Source organism: Apus apus, chromosome 5 (genome assembly GCF_020740795.1).
Source record: "Apus apus isolate bApuApu2 chromosome 5, bApuApu2.pri.cur, whole genome shotgun sequence".
In the NCBI taxonomy this organism is placed as follows: Eukaryota; Metazoa; Chordata; class Aves; order Apodiformes; family Apodidae; genus Apus; species Apus apus.
This window is the reverse complement of record NC_067286.1, coordinates 49678343-49693263: the sequence shown is the minus strand read 5'-3', so window position 1 is coordinate 49693263 and position 14921 is coordinate 49678343.

Here is a 14921-nt window from a genome sequence, read left to right as displayed (position 1 = left end):
ACACGGCCTTCCCATCAGGCTCTACAGCTGGGCGGGTGCGGGAGCCGGGGCCGCACGCCAGGGCTCCCCGCGCCCCCCAGGCACAGGGCTCCGGCAGCAAGGGGCCAGGCTCCAGTTGTGCCAGGCTCCGTCATCTCAGACTCAGAGGTGCAGGAAGGTTGTGAGGTCTCTTTCCAGAATGTAACTTTTCCCAGCGCCTCACCCAACACTGGAGATGTACAAGCCCCCCTGGGTGTGTGAGCTCTGTATGCACCAGGGGTCACCTCCTGCATCCCAGCAGGGGTGACCTGCAGGTGGATTTACCCTCTAGGGGTGCCTTTGTCTTTTAGTGACCATAGAAGGTACCTAGACAAATAGTTTAGAACAGATGCTTAAGTTCTTAGATGCCCATTAAATGATAAAATAAATGTCTGTCAATAACCAGAGAACTGGTCACCATGCGATGGGTTTGCTAATGGAGCTGAGAAGTCCCAGCTATTTTATGAAAGATTTTTAAGTAGTAGGTTGTCATGTGGGATAGATAGCAAATTTTAATAGATTGCTCTCTTCTGTTCCATGGATCATAACAACCTATAGCATCACCCTACACCCTTGCTGCTGAGCACTCCAAAGCTGAAGTAACTAAGATGACCTGGTCACTAGTTTCCATTGACAAGGGAAATAGAGGCAGTAACAAATTGTACCATTATCTTAGTCACAAGCATTTCCATGCACTTGATGTCTGTTCTTTGAATCTGTCAGGTCAGACAGCTGGGTTCTCTTTTGAAAGTGACTCCACTGCTTTTTTAGGACAATGCTTCTTTACCACCTCTGCTGTTCTGTACTATCCCTCAAGCAATATTAGAGGTCATGGAAGCCAGGAACTTATACCAGAAAACCAAATTCAGAAAAATGTACTGTCCTTCTTCCCCACCCTAGCACATTCTTCTTATTGGAGACTCCAGCAGCCCAGGAGCTAGAGAGAACAATAATGACAGGAACTTTTCTATGAGACCAGGGGGTACAGACTACACTCTAGGTTTCTACCTCTTTCCATATACAATTTTTTTCTCCCAAATATCCTCTAATATCTGTCTGATTAAAATGTATACTTCAAAAGGCACATTTGGATAATAAAGGCCTACTCATACAAAATCAAAACACCCCTTGTTTTTGCATTTTCTATTTACTAGCAGAAAAAACCTGGAAATAAATTGATCCTCTGAACAGTGCTTTGTGGATGACATTGATTGATAATTAAATGTTTACAAGCCCATGAAATGAACACCTGTGACAGTTCTTGTTGCATGGGGAGCCTGCATCCTCCAGGAGCAATAGATATCCTTTTTTTTTGGTTGTTGGGTTAGGATTTTTTCATGGATGTGTGTTGTTGAATTATTTACTGGAGAGGGTGGAGGTGTGGGTCTCATATACAAAGGCCTTTTACTCCTTCAGGATACACCAGAGCATTTTAATCTCTGAGTCTGAAAAACTACATTATTAAGCTTGTTAATTCCCATGTATTCCTAAGAGAGAAATAGATTGATCTGCTTATCATGCTATGCTTACCTAGTCAATATTTACTTATCCTTACATATAAATATTGTTCTTATTAGGGCAACAAATGATCTCAGTTCTAATCCAGTTTCTTACATGAAGCCCTTTTTTCCCCTGGGCCCTGTTTTTGAGAAATGTAACAGGGAATGTACTGACCATGACTGTATTTTTTTCTGTCTTTCTCAAGCTGTGGTCTTGCATCCATTAAGTTCATTGCAAAGGAGAAACTAAATATTTTCCAGGTATGACAGGCATTCTCCCAGCATCAAATAATGAATTATTATTTTTTCTATTTATTGCCCCAGGAAAATGGGTATGAAACTGTTAATCCAACAATCAGTACTTCTGCTATTGGAATTTGTCTCATTAAGCGCAGCTATATTGGGAACTGTCAAAGTAAAGCATGTCAGGGAAAGATTTATGTCAAAGAGCAAAAGTGATCAAATAAAAAAGTGGAAGATACTCTGCCACTCAGAGAAAGGCAATGCCTGAAGCAGACTTCAAGGGAAGAGCAGATTTGTGAGTCTTTTAAGTAGTCTGTGTTTTAGTATATGGACAACAGGAATAGGTTTTCAGTAGGTAGCAAAGTGATGCAGGTGGACATTTCTGACCATTTCCAGTCTCATAAAAAGCTGTTTATGTCTGTAGAGAGCAATTAAGTTTTTCCTTATAGCTGACCAATTTCTAGTGCATGAAGTGTGGGGAGAATGTGGAGAGGCATAAACCATTGTGTGCCTGTGGTCACTAACATACACATGCAGGTGGACAAGGAGATGAGTTATTGTGATGGGAAAAGGCTATTTGTCTTCCTAGCCTGAAAAATGGCTTGAGAAGATGGCAATGTATGGAAGCAGACAACCAGCACTGTTGCATTACCCATGCTCTGAGCTGAGTGAAGAAGAGGGCTAGCCTGAAAGTCGTATTAATGTGCAAACCTCTTCCTATGCATAAGGTCATGTGCTCAAGAGATCATGTGGCTTAACTGCTATTCTCAGTCAACACACAAGAGCCAATTTTTTAAATTTCAGAATTCAGGAAATAAAACCAAAGAATCTGGGATGTGACTTTGAGCTGCTTTGTGAGCTTTGTTCTCTAATGTCTTGACTGAAACTGAGTTAAGAATTCACCCCTCTCCTGTGCTTGAAAACACTGACACTGCATTTCAGACTGCTGTGATTTTACAGATCTGAGAACTGAGGCACAGAAAGATAAAAGATGTCATTTTTCACAAGATATTGAAAAGGTTTGAAACCAAGGCACAGCTATTACCTCCACCTTAACAAAAAAGACCATTAAGCATAAAATAGGCAAGAATTGCTTTCTTGCAGATAGAATAAATTGTTACCTCTTTGACTGAAAACCTGAATGTAAGATCACTACCAAACCAGGTCTATTGAGATCCCCACATCACACATTTTCCTCTTTCCCACATTAGTCAATCACACTTGCCTCTCAGTTCCCTCATACAAGCCTTGCTTGCCTGTCTGTAAACAGAAATGAACTTCAAAGCTTAGATTGCTGTTGTGACTATCCATCTACACTGTTAAAAGGCAGTCCTCTCCTTTTTCAGGTCAGAGGCAAATTGATGTTGACTTGCTTTGATTTTCTTAGTCTAGACTGTGCTTGCACCAACCTGAAATGAATTGATTTTCCTGTTCAAAGGTTTACTTACAGCCCATAAAAAAGGCCATCGTTGTGCCCAATCCTGACAACAGCTGCTGCTCTGCGTGTCCATTTCCATCCTTGACTGGCATGCACAGCTCTCCCTTGGGCAGATGGAGTATGTTCTCTGTTGGGAGAAGAGACTCCTCTGTAGCAATCCCAGAATGCCATCTGGGCAACCTTACAAATAACTTGCACCACAATATAATTTTTCTAAGCATTAGTCAAACACCAATCTGGAAAGTGTCATGCTCCTCCAATGCTTTGGTCAGTTCACCTAGCTGATAAACATAAATCCTCATTGATTCCTGTGAGCCCCACTGAATCAATGAAAAAAGATGTGGAGATTGAGGTTCTGCCTAGGCAGTTATCTCAAACAACCTCCTCAGGAAATTACTGATTATTCCCATGGCTCCCTACACCACTCTCTCCCCTGAAAGTGCAAGACACAAAAGCCAGATTTAAGGACCTCCAGGACACTTCTGTTCCCCAAGAACAGCAGTGGTGGTAATACTGGAACCACTTACCTGGAGATATGGAGCATAAGGACACAGCAAATGCCATATTGGGTTGGAGCAGGGAGCCAGGATGAAGCCAGAGACCTGTGGGCTTCCTCCAGGCACAGGGGCAGGGCCTGGGGTGGGGACAGGGCTCATTCCAGCCCTTGTGCTGGGCTGATTCCTACCTTCCAAATCTCCCCAAAACTGGGCATTTGCCCTGATGTTTAACAGTGCTCTACAAAGTTTTACTGACAATTAGAAGTAACTAGTTTTCTTGTGCCTCTGAACATTCTCTTCTCAAGCTTGGTACGTTCTCAGCCTAAGGACTTCTTATGGCAACAAGAACTGCAGCTCACTTGAATACTACAAAAATATTTTATCTGTTTTATTTTGCTTTTTTAAATTGCTTCTTATCCTGATGCTAAAAGCTGGGAAAAACAAAAGTTCTCCTCTCTTCTCTAGTCCAGTGAGGTTTTCCTGGATACTTAGATTCCCCCTTACTCTTCTTTCCAAGAGAAACAATCCCAATCACCTGGCTCTCACACCAGCCAGTGAGTCCCACAGCCTAATTACCTATCGCATAGTGCAAAGAGATCAGGTGTATCCTGCTCTCACTAGGACACCTTTAGTGTTCACTTAGTGTCCTGGAAACTTTCTGGGGTTACCTGATGTACCTCTTTTTCATTGTAGCAATGATCACACACAGGTGTCTCAGGAGTCAGTAGCATTCAAGATCTATTTATACCCTCATATAAAAGACATCGTGAAGAGGATAGGGAGGATGTCTGAAGGTCTTAGGTTTCAACAGTCAGTGGTAGAGAGTAGTTTCAGCCTGTATTAAGCCATCTGACTCAGCCTGGATAAGGCAAGAAAAAAGGCTCCCACTGTGGCTTCGTTGGTCTCAGTTTGGCAGCTTGCCTCAGTTTTGGTCCCTTCCCTCCATCCATTTGCCCTGATTAGGGTCAGGCTATTCTCCAGACAGCCCAAGCAGCACTGTGGGCAGCTCTTGCAGTGCAGATGGCTCTTACCTTAGAGGTTCTGTTGATAAGGCAGTTTTCAAACACCAAATTGCATGTTAATGCCAGTTAATGAATGTTCTCTTTACTGGCAAAGCAAACCTTTCCCCTCTGTGCTAAGAGCAGAGAGCAGGAGGAGGTAGTCTTTCAGGTATTGAATTGCCTGAAAGCATCAGCATAGAGCAGCCTGAGGAACAGCCACAGAATCTTAAATTACTGTAACCGGGCTTTTCCTCACCCCACAGCAGCTCAGGTTTCCTTCCTGACCAATACTTATTCTTCCCAGGAGAGCAGGGGCTGCAGTGCTTGCCCTTGGGGAGCAGCAATTACCTTCCACAGAGTAAGCAGCAGCAGCACGAGGGACTTTCAAGTGCAGCAGAGCCCCTGCTGAGCCCCATCCACATGCTCTGCTAATATTATGGTCCATACAGGTTCCTCCACATTACAGGATGAGACAAAGAAAAGTTGGGGCATCCTGAGGAAGCTCTTTGCTCCTCGGTTTGCTCTGTGTGGGGGATGTGTTCGAGTGTCTACTACTGACCTTGCAGAGATCTCTTCTCTGTTTGAACTCTCAGCTGAGTTCAGACACAGCCTCTGCTACTAACTGCTTGTGGGAACATTTTAGGACAAACCACAATTTCTACTTTGCTGGAGATTAAAAAGAAAGGAAGAAAAGCCTGACCATGCTTCCCTCTTGGTTTTTTACTGAAGCAATGTCTGCTGGCTCTCAACAGCTTTTTGTTTTATGGGACCAGCTAGATAAGCACAAACACGGTGAAATCCTTGTACGTGTACCATGCCATGTAAGAGACACTTGCTGTCTTGTGTAACCCCAGGGAAGTAGAAATGGAAGGGTTTCCCCCAGGCTGAGAAGATAAACGAGTACTTTGTTCACTTTGTATTTAAAGCTACAGTGAGTATGTGACATTCTGTACTGAGGGGAACATTGCAGCTGTTTTGCTGGACATTGGTTCAGGTAGTGAGAAACTGGAAGTGTAAGAATCAAATTTATTATTTGCATTTCTAAACACACTGTTCATAAAGAGCCTGAACCCAAACATACTCAGGTCAGTTGAAAGACTCAACCTTTTCAGTGAGTTTTGGTTTGAGTTCTAGACCTGGCTTCCTTCCCTGAGTTTGGGATACATCTCTCAGAGGCAATGGCATTATTTAAGTGTACTCAGGCAAGGACTAAAAATAATAGTGAGGATGTCAGCTACAAGGGGGAATAACTGTTGTTCAGAAAAAGTCTTAAAAAGAATAGAGAAAAATGTATTGGTCAATATTATTCATCACCAAAAATAAAGATGGGAAATCAGTTTGAAATCTCTGTGTCTAACAGCAGACTCAACACTTTATTCCCTCTGGGTATTAATTTAGAGCCACTGATCAGTTTTGTTTTGCTCAGCTGGAGACTTTTGTAGACCTAAACCTGCAATAATACAAAAAACTTGGACAGTAAAAGGCGACAGAAAGACTCCTGATTGCCCAGATAAATCCTGAGCTGAAGCAGGCTCCTAAAAACTGAAGCTGCATCTCATGGTAGCTGAGAAGGGTCAATTCTCTTGGGTCACTTGGAGAGGAAATACTACCCGTGTCAGCAATTGCTTATTAATTAAGCCTGATAATTCCCCATTTGTGAACAGACTACTTGACCCAAATCCAGGCAATGGTTGCAAAACATTTAATTAGATCCTTACTCCAGGTTTCCTGTACTTTCCTGTGGAAGGATGCAAGCACCAGACAGCTCACCTATGGGTCTTGGGAGCCTGGGTCTGGCCCTTCTTCCTGTGGGAGGCTTTTAGGAAGGGTGCTTCAGGACTTGATCTTCAAGCAGTCACATGGATGGGATTTTGAATTTGAATGGTACACGGGCAAACTCCTTGTACATATAGGTACTGTAAACACCCTTATTCATATTGGAAAGCCAAAATAATTTATAAGGTTGCCAAGACCCCAGAGCAACACTTCATAGGTGTGTCAGAGTGGGAGACCTACTTTTGCTTTGAAAGGGATTGTCAGGCATCAGGGATGACTCTCCTCTTGCATATACTGGTGTCACATCACCTCTGTCCTTAGCAGCTTCAGTGTGACCTTAACTTCTGCCTTGTGCCAGGACGGGGAGAGCCACAGACTGGTGCTCTGCTTAGCTGCTGCAAGAGCTGACCTCTAGAGGTAAGTGCTTCTGGCACTCTCTTCAAGGACCTGGGGGTACTAGTGGATCAAAAGCTGGACATGAGCCACCAATGTGCAGTTGCCGCCCAGAAGGCAAACTCCATCCTGGGCTGTATCAAAAGAAGTGTGGCCAGCAGATCAAGAGAGGTGATTCTGCACCTCTACTCCACTCTGGTGAGACCTCACCTAGAATACTGCATCCATCTCTGTTGCCCCCAGCACAAGAAAGATGTGGACCTGTTGGAACGTGTCCAGAGAAAGGCCGCGAAAATGATCTGAGGGCTGGAGCACCTCTCTTATGAGGACAGGCTAAGGAAGTTGGGGTTGTTCAGCCTGAAGTAGAGAAGGCTCTGGGGGGACCTCACAGTGGTCTTCCGGCACCTGAAGGGGGCCTACGGGAAAGCTGGGGAGGGGCTTTTTACAGGGGCCTGAAGTGAGAGGACGAGGCGTAATGGTTTTAAACTGAAAGAAGAGAGATTTAGATTTTAGATCAGGCATAAATTCTTCAGTGTAAGGGTGGTGAGACACTGGAACAGGCTGCCCAGGGATGTTGTGGGGGCTCTATCCCTGGAGATGTTCAAGGGCAGGTTGGATGGGGCTCTGAGCAGCCTGCTCTGGTGGGAGGTGTCCCTGCCCATGCAGGGGAGTTGGAACTTGATGATCTTCAAGGTCCTTTCCAACTCCAAACATTCTGTGATTCTGTGATGTGTGAGCTCCTTGGCTTTTGGTAACCACCTGCCCCTTTTCAACTGGCTTTACTTGGTGCCAAATCATACAGATGTTCCCTGTGGTCTTAGAGGCCAGTAACCCAAGGCAAACAGCCAGCTAGAAACACAGCTCATCTAAAGTGGTATTTCATGAAGAAATGAACTAATTTCTGGTTTGAAGAAGGTTTCTGTGTGACTAGGGTTCACACATGGCAGAGGTCTGTCAAAGACTTGTGAAACCATTGTTTATAAACCAGTTCTGGTCAAAGAGCCCATTTAACTCAGGCTGTTTGCAACTGCTGCTAGAGGGGTGGTCCCCACTGCCCCCAGCAATTAAGAAGGACATTTGTTGCTTACCTGGGTGTCGTGGTTTAGGCCTAACATGACAACAAATAACCAGCCACGTGGCTGCTCACTCTGTTTCCCCCCCCAGCACACACACACAGGAGAGGACAAAGCCCAACTGGAAGCTCAGGGTCAAGACAAAGGACAAAGAGGGTTCTTCACTGATTAATGTCCTGGGCAAAACAGACTCAACTTGGGGAAAAAATAATAATTTACTTTCCCACTAATCAAACACACACACAGGACACAGACACACACAGAACAGGGCTTGCATATGTTACCCCACCCCTCCCTTCTTCCCGGCCCCAAATCCCTTTGTTCCCGGTTTCTCTCCCTCCTTCCCCCCAGCAGCACAGGGGGACAGGGGATGGGGTTTAGAGTCAGTTCACAGGCTGGTGGTTCCTGCTGCTCCTTCCTCCTCAGGAAGAAGGATTCCTTACAGTCCTTTCCTGCTTCCCCACGGGGTCCCTCCCATGGGAGAGAGTCCTCCACGAACCTCTCCTTCATGAGTCCTTCCCACGAGGTCCAGAGCTGCTCCAGCCTGGGCTTCCCACAGAGTCACGGGTGCTTCGGGAACAAACTCCCCCGGCACAGAGTCCTCCACAGCTGTAGATCCAAGTCCATGGGCTGCAGGTCCACACTCGCCCCTCCTGGCACCTTCAGGGAACATTCCACTGTGCTCCTCCATGAATGCAGGGGGACAGCCCATCTTGCTATAGGTTACAGGGCATCTGCTTAGGCACCTCCTTCCTCTTCTTCCTCACCAGTCTCAGGATCTCCACCCTGGCACTGCTTTCACCTCTCCAGCATTGCTCTTTCTCCACTGCTTTGTCTCTGCTCAGGTCCTGTTCTTCCATGTGTTAATCTTGGAGGTCCACCTACTGTCTTTCTAATGACCTGGCCTTGGCTACCTGAGCTGGGGTAGCTTTAGTAGCTTCTTACAGGAGCCAGTCCTGGGGCCTCTCCCCTGCTACTGAAATCATGCCAGAACCAAACCAGCATGCTAGGTCACTCCCGGGTTGTCCATGGGCTCAGTATCACCTCGGTAGGAGCCCACTGGAGGAACAGGAGCCTCAGAGGGCCACACACAGCTGCTTCTGTAGGACCTAGGCACAAGGGATTTTATATATCAATTGTCAACAAATAAGCTTTCTTGCTCATAAATACTGCTACTATGTTCACTTGGGAGCCAGAAGATCAAGCTCTTCTCAGGTGTCCCTTTAGTTTTGAGGTAGGGCTCTTCTGCCATCATTTTGTCCTTGCCGGGAAGGGGGAAATCTCTCAGCAGTTCTCACAAGAAAGGTGATTTCCTGCCTCCCACTCTTTTCTTCATAGGATATGGGTCCTGCTGCAGTTATATAAACCTAAGTTACAGCTTTCTCCAGCTCTTGCAGGTGTGAAAGCAGGAAGCCCGTGTGAAGGACCTGAGTGTCCTTCCTCAGCCCCAGCTCTGTTGCAGATGTACCATTACTCACTTTCACTGCAGTACAAACACAAATGGCATCTGCTGCAGCTCAAGTTCTCCTGCAAAACCTTAACAGGAACTTCCTCCTTCTCCTTGAAAGGAACCATAACAAATAAGCATATCTGCCTGGGAAGTCTTCCATTATTTCAGAGATTTATTTTGGCTTAACGCTGCTCTCGATGTGTGTGTTGGCCAGTTTCTTTTTCCTCTGCTACGGGATATGGGGACAGTGCTGATTGTCCACTTCAATAGATTCAGCTTGACAAAACCATCTGCCTCTCTGGATTTGAAGCTATGAAACATCCAACAGGTGATGCTACAGATTTAAAACTGGTATTTTAGAAGTCAGAGCAACAGGAACAACAATATATGTAGATGCAGATCTGACTTGCTTTAAATTTCTTTGCAAGATCAATACCTCACAGAGCAGCTTAGCTCCCTCCTTCAAAATTGACTGGCAGTCCATTTTACAGGGGTTTTGATCAATACAAATTGTCGATATCTATTTTGATTGTATTTTAAACAAATTCAAGCAGAACTGAAAAGGGATAATTCTTGTCAAACTCTTTTTTTAACATATAAGAACAAATATTTCAAACTCTTTGAACTGTAAACAACTTTGATTCACTGAAATATTTTGAAGAAACACTACTCCATATTTTGATCAGCTCTATTTGTAACTGTGTTGAAGACCATCTCTACCACCATCAACTGGTATGTTTATAACTATCTAGATAACAGGCTACTCATGTTTTTGACATGCTTTTTGCATCTATTGATGATTTTTGACAAACAGCAGGCACATGCTGTACAATAGCCACAAAGGGGAATTAGGTGCTCAGTCCTGACCTTTTCACCTTTGTTCACACACTCCAGGATAATCACAAACATTCCAGTGTAATTTCATTTACTTAATTTCCTTTCATTATATTTATTTATTTATTTTTAATTTTACAGCTCTGTGCTTCAAATCATCAGCCTTCTGGGGTTGATCCCTTCACTCAAGCAAAGAAATTAATTTTCATATTCAGAGAGCAGCTTCATTAATTGGAAGAGGTGAGTAAGCAGAGGGTTCCATTGGAAATTCAGGCTGTAATAGGGGAACCAAATGCAGAACTCCCTCCTGCTCTGTTCCGAAGGTGCTATCAGGAAAAGCAGCAGCCCTGGTTGCTTTTGCAGTGGGCCTCAAGCAGAGCTTAATTAGAGCAGCTGCTTGTATTCTGTGGTTAAAGAAAGCTCCCTGGGGACAACATATTGCAGTTTGATTGGAAGAGCACTCAATTGTCTAATGAAGCTGTTATCCTTTATTTAGTCTGAGATGAGAAAAAGAAATCTTTATATATCACTCCTATGTAACAAAAAAAAAAAAGCTTATTAGAGAAGTCAGACCCTCAGGGGTAAAATAAAAACACCACAAAACAAGGTGATGGTGGCAGTGAGTAGAAACAAGCAGGGGTCTTGGCTCAGCTATGCTTGCTGCTCTGTCTACCCAGCCCAGAGGCTGACACCCGCCCTGTGCCTCACTTTGCCCCATCCACCAAGAGAAGGTGTATCCCCATTTCTGAGGGGTATTGATACCTTCATTTTCATCTTCCATATGAGAAGTATCCCCTTAACACCAGGAATGACCTTGGAATATGTTTACTAGTGTTGACAAGATCATCAGGTGGATAATGAGAAGCTTGATGTCCTATTTCACCTCCTTTTTAGTTAAACTGCAACCCTCACTTCCACTCCTGATTTCAACAGGATTCACATGGACTTTAGAAGGACTCAGAAACAGGCCCTTTTTTTGGCGGGAGCAACAGGCTTTGCTTCAAAACTCTTAGATACATTTTAGGTGCTTCTTCAAGAAAATACAAAGCTCTTCCATACTGCTGGGGTGACCTTGCATGGTGTCTCTTTTCATATTAAAACCTCGGGATGACACTGCCGTTTTTCATATATGGGTCAGCTTGAAACTTTTCTTTGGATCATTAGAGCTGAATGATGATTTTGTACTCATGGGAAAGTTCATTTTGTAGTCACTGAATGCTTGCAGCCAATGGTCCCTGCTGCAGTGATAAATGGTTGCTTAAAATACAGAACTTCCCAAGACAGGCATTCATCCAGCAGCAAAGCCTCTGTTTTACTGGCAGAGACTAAGTTTTATGAAGTAGTTTTACCCCCACTCCAATATACAATATTTTACTTTTGAACAAGAAATGAGAGGGCACGGAGTTTTATAGGAGATGTCTATTGAAGTGGGCAATAGGACGGAGTGGCTGGTGGTTACCCTCAGCCTGTGGGAGGTTGTGTGATACCCAGGGATCATGCTGGCCAAGGACCATGTTATTCACACAGGCTGAGATGCTGGACAAGACCATCCAAACACCTCTGTTTCTTTCAGTAGCCCCCATTATCTATGTTTTATTTTCTCCTCTCCAGAACACCTCACCTGACATTTTGTTTGCCTCCTCCCTACTAGCCATCCACTTTTCTTTAGAACCCCTGACCCCATTCTTTGATTTTAATTCCAAAGGGCTTAGTTGCATCCTGTGCTTACCGTGTACACGATGACCACACACCACCCTCACCAACACCAGTCAAGTTCCATCTGCTCATTCAAGCTTTTGTAGAAGTTCTGTAGTGTAAAGAGGGACCTGGATCAGGATTTTTTGAGCTCCAGATTTATCACTCTAGCCAGGAAGCTGTCCTGGACTCTGCTGCCATTCTGCCATCCTTTCTGCTAAATATCCACATGCTTTTCTGTTGTGCTTTGGCTAAAAAAAGGACATGTTTCAATGTCAGTTTCAGCACAGATCTCTGTTTTCTGCTTAGTATTTCATCCCCCTGTGTCTTCCTGCTAGGCTGCACCAAGGCCAGACTTCTTACCATGATCACAGAGCACAGCTTCCTAGCACCAGCCCTTATTTTCATGACAACTTTAGACAGGAAATCTTGCTCCCTAGATCCCAGACATTCCCCATCTCCAGCACTGTTAATGAGACCTATCTAATTTTATGGAATCAGGTCTGCATTTGCCTCTGATTACACTGCTTGAGCTGCAGATGGTAAAGATGGAGGTCATCTCTAAGCACATGAAAAAGAGGAAGGTTATCAGGAGTAGCCAGCATGGATTTACCAAGGGGAAAACATGTTTGACTAATCTGATAGCTTTCTATGATGTTGTGACTGCATGGGTAAATGCAGGGAGAGCAGTGGATGTTATCTACCTTGACCTTAGCAGGCTTTTGACACTGTCTCCCATAGCATCCTTTTGAGCAAGCTCAGAAAGTGTGGGGTAGAAGAGTGGACAGTCTCCTTCTCTGGGAACTTTCAAGACCCATCTGGATGCATTTCTGTGTGACCTGTCCTGGGTGGTCCTGCTCTGGCAGGGGAGTTGGACTTGATGATCTCCAGAGGTCCTTTCCAACTCCTACCATCCTGTGATTCTGTGATACCTACATGTCAGTCTGTTACCTCTGTTCCCCCTATGGCCCTTGAAATAGCTGCTAGCAACACCTGAGCTGTGCAGTCCCTCAAGACAAATATTCTCTCTTCCTAGTGACAGTCCAGGGAAAGACCTATTTAACTCATCTCCCTATTGTCAGAAAATTGGTTTCTATTTTCTAGTCAATCATACAGCTCATTTTTCCTTTTCAGAAGTCACACAGACTTTGCCACTGTTCACCTGCTGGCCAGTTGCTCCTACTGTTGCTGCCAGCAGCCAGACCAGGCAGCAGCAGCATTGGGCTGCTTCTCACAAATAGGTGTGAAGGATTCAGGCAACTCATTGCACAGTTTGGATCAAACCAGAGCTAACTCAGCTGGCAACGAGTCAGCTAATGGACATGCTTCAACTGGGAAAACATTTCAGCCCATGATATAAGCCTGGGGAATGGGTTTCTGTGCTCATTTTTGCTATTTCCTTCCCCCATGACCACACATTTAACTGCTCTGTGCCCCAGTTTACTCCTTAGACAAAATCTCAGTGACACATCATGTCTTAGGAGAGGGCTCTGGAACCTAGGAATGAAAAACTCAAAAAGCATTGATTATTCATTATCTATAGTTTTCCTGTTCTAGATAGACACCTTAGCCTGGCTTTTGGTCAAGAGATAAGGTGGACACATGAACAGTTTTAGGGGCAATTTGGGTACACTAAATGTTTCAGGGAGAAGTCACTTCAGTTCTGCAGGCTTGGCTCAAACCAACACCTTTTTGAGCTAAGAAGAGCTTTTCCTGTCTGCAGTCAGCAGGACCCAGCTCCCATGGGGAGTGAGAATAGGAACACCCAAACTTTTAACTAGTTGTACTTTATCTCTTGCTGCTTCTTGTGCAGCCTAATTAATCTGACTATGGGCTCTGCATTCCAGCAAGCAGCTCTATCACACTTCCACAGGACTTGCAAAGCACAAGCCCTGCACACTCCTGGGAAGGCTCCTCAGCTGCAATGAGTAAGCACAGCACCCCTGAGGTGGAGGGAGCTTTGCCAGAGGACTGCAGGTGAGGATTCACCCGTCTGGATTTGGAGGCTTGAGGACAGAGTTGGCTGGGAGGGGAGCGCAGAGCACTTTGATACATATCATCTTTGCCACTGCAGTCAACCATCTGTTCTGAGTTTATTAAAAGTGATGTACTCTGCTGGGAGGATCAGGAAGCATCTGCTAGTGCATTTACATTCAAATCCTCACAGCAATCCCATCCATCTTCCTTTTTTAATTAATCAAACCCACTTTTTGGTGAAAACACACAGATAAACGCTTCCTCTGTAAACGGGAGAGCATATTATGTTAATGCCATAAAAAAGCTAATACAGAGAAAAACAATTTAGTGCAAGTACCAGCATCTATCTTCAGGATTTAAGAAAGCTCTTCTGACAGAGTTCATTCCTGTTTAAAGGGATCACCATCTAAACCTGGCTTATGCGGCAGCGCAGTTTTGCTGCTGCAGAATTGCTAATCAGCTGCTTGGAGCTAGAGTGAAATCTGAGGGGATGAACTGAAGCACATGCGCTTTGGGAGCCCGTCTGCAGGGGCTGGGGGTGCTGAGGGGCCTAAGTCCCCCCAGCAGAGCAGTGGCCCAGGGTATTTAGAGGTAGATGCTGCAGAGCAAGTGTAAATCCTGTTTGGCTGGAGGAAGAGTAGCAGGATGCTCTACCCACCCGGCAGCACTGCTTTGCTTTAGCATGGCTGCTTTGAAAAGGTGAAGAGCTGAAGATGCCTCTCATCACAGCCAGATTCTCTGAAAGCTGGGGAAGGAAAAGGTGGTGCCAAGGCTTCAGTCTCACTGTTATATCTATGTGACATGGGGTGCCCATGGCAGGGATGACCATCCCCGCTGGAGCTGCTGCCTGCACTGGTCACCCCCCTGGTACCATGCAGGTGCACAGTGCTATGTGCCAGCAGCTCTCTGGATTTCCCAGCAAGTCCAGAGCTGGGCTGCAGAGGCAGGCAGGGCCTCCCAGGGCCAGGGCACAGTGTAATTTGCTCAATGGGTGGGAATCCCTATTGCAGACAGTGCTTAACCTTTC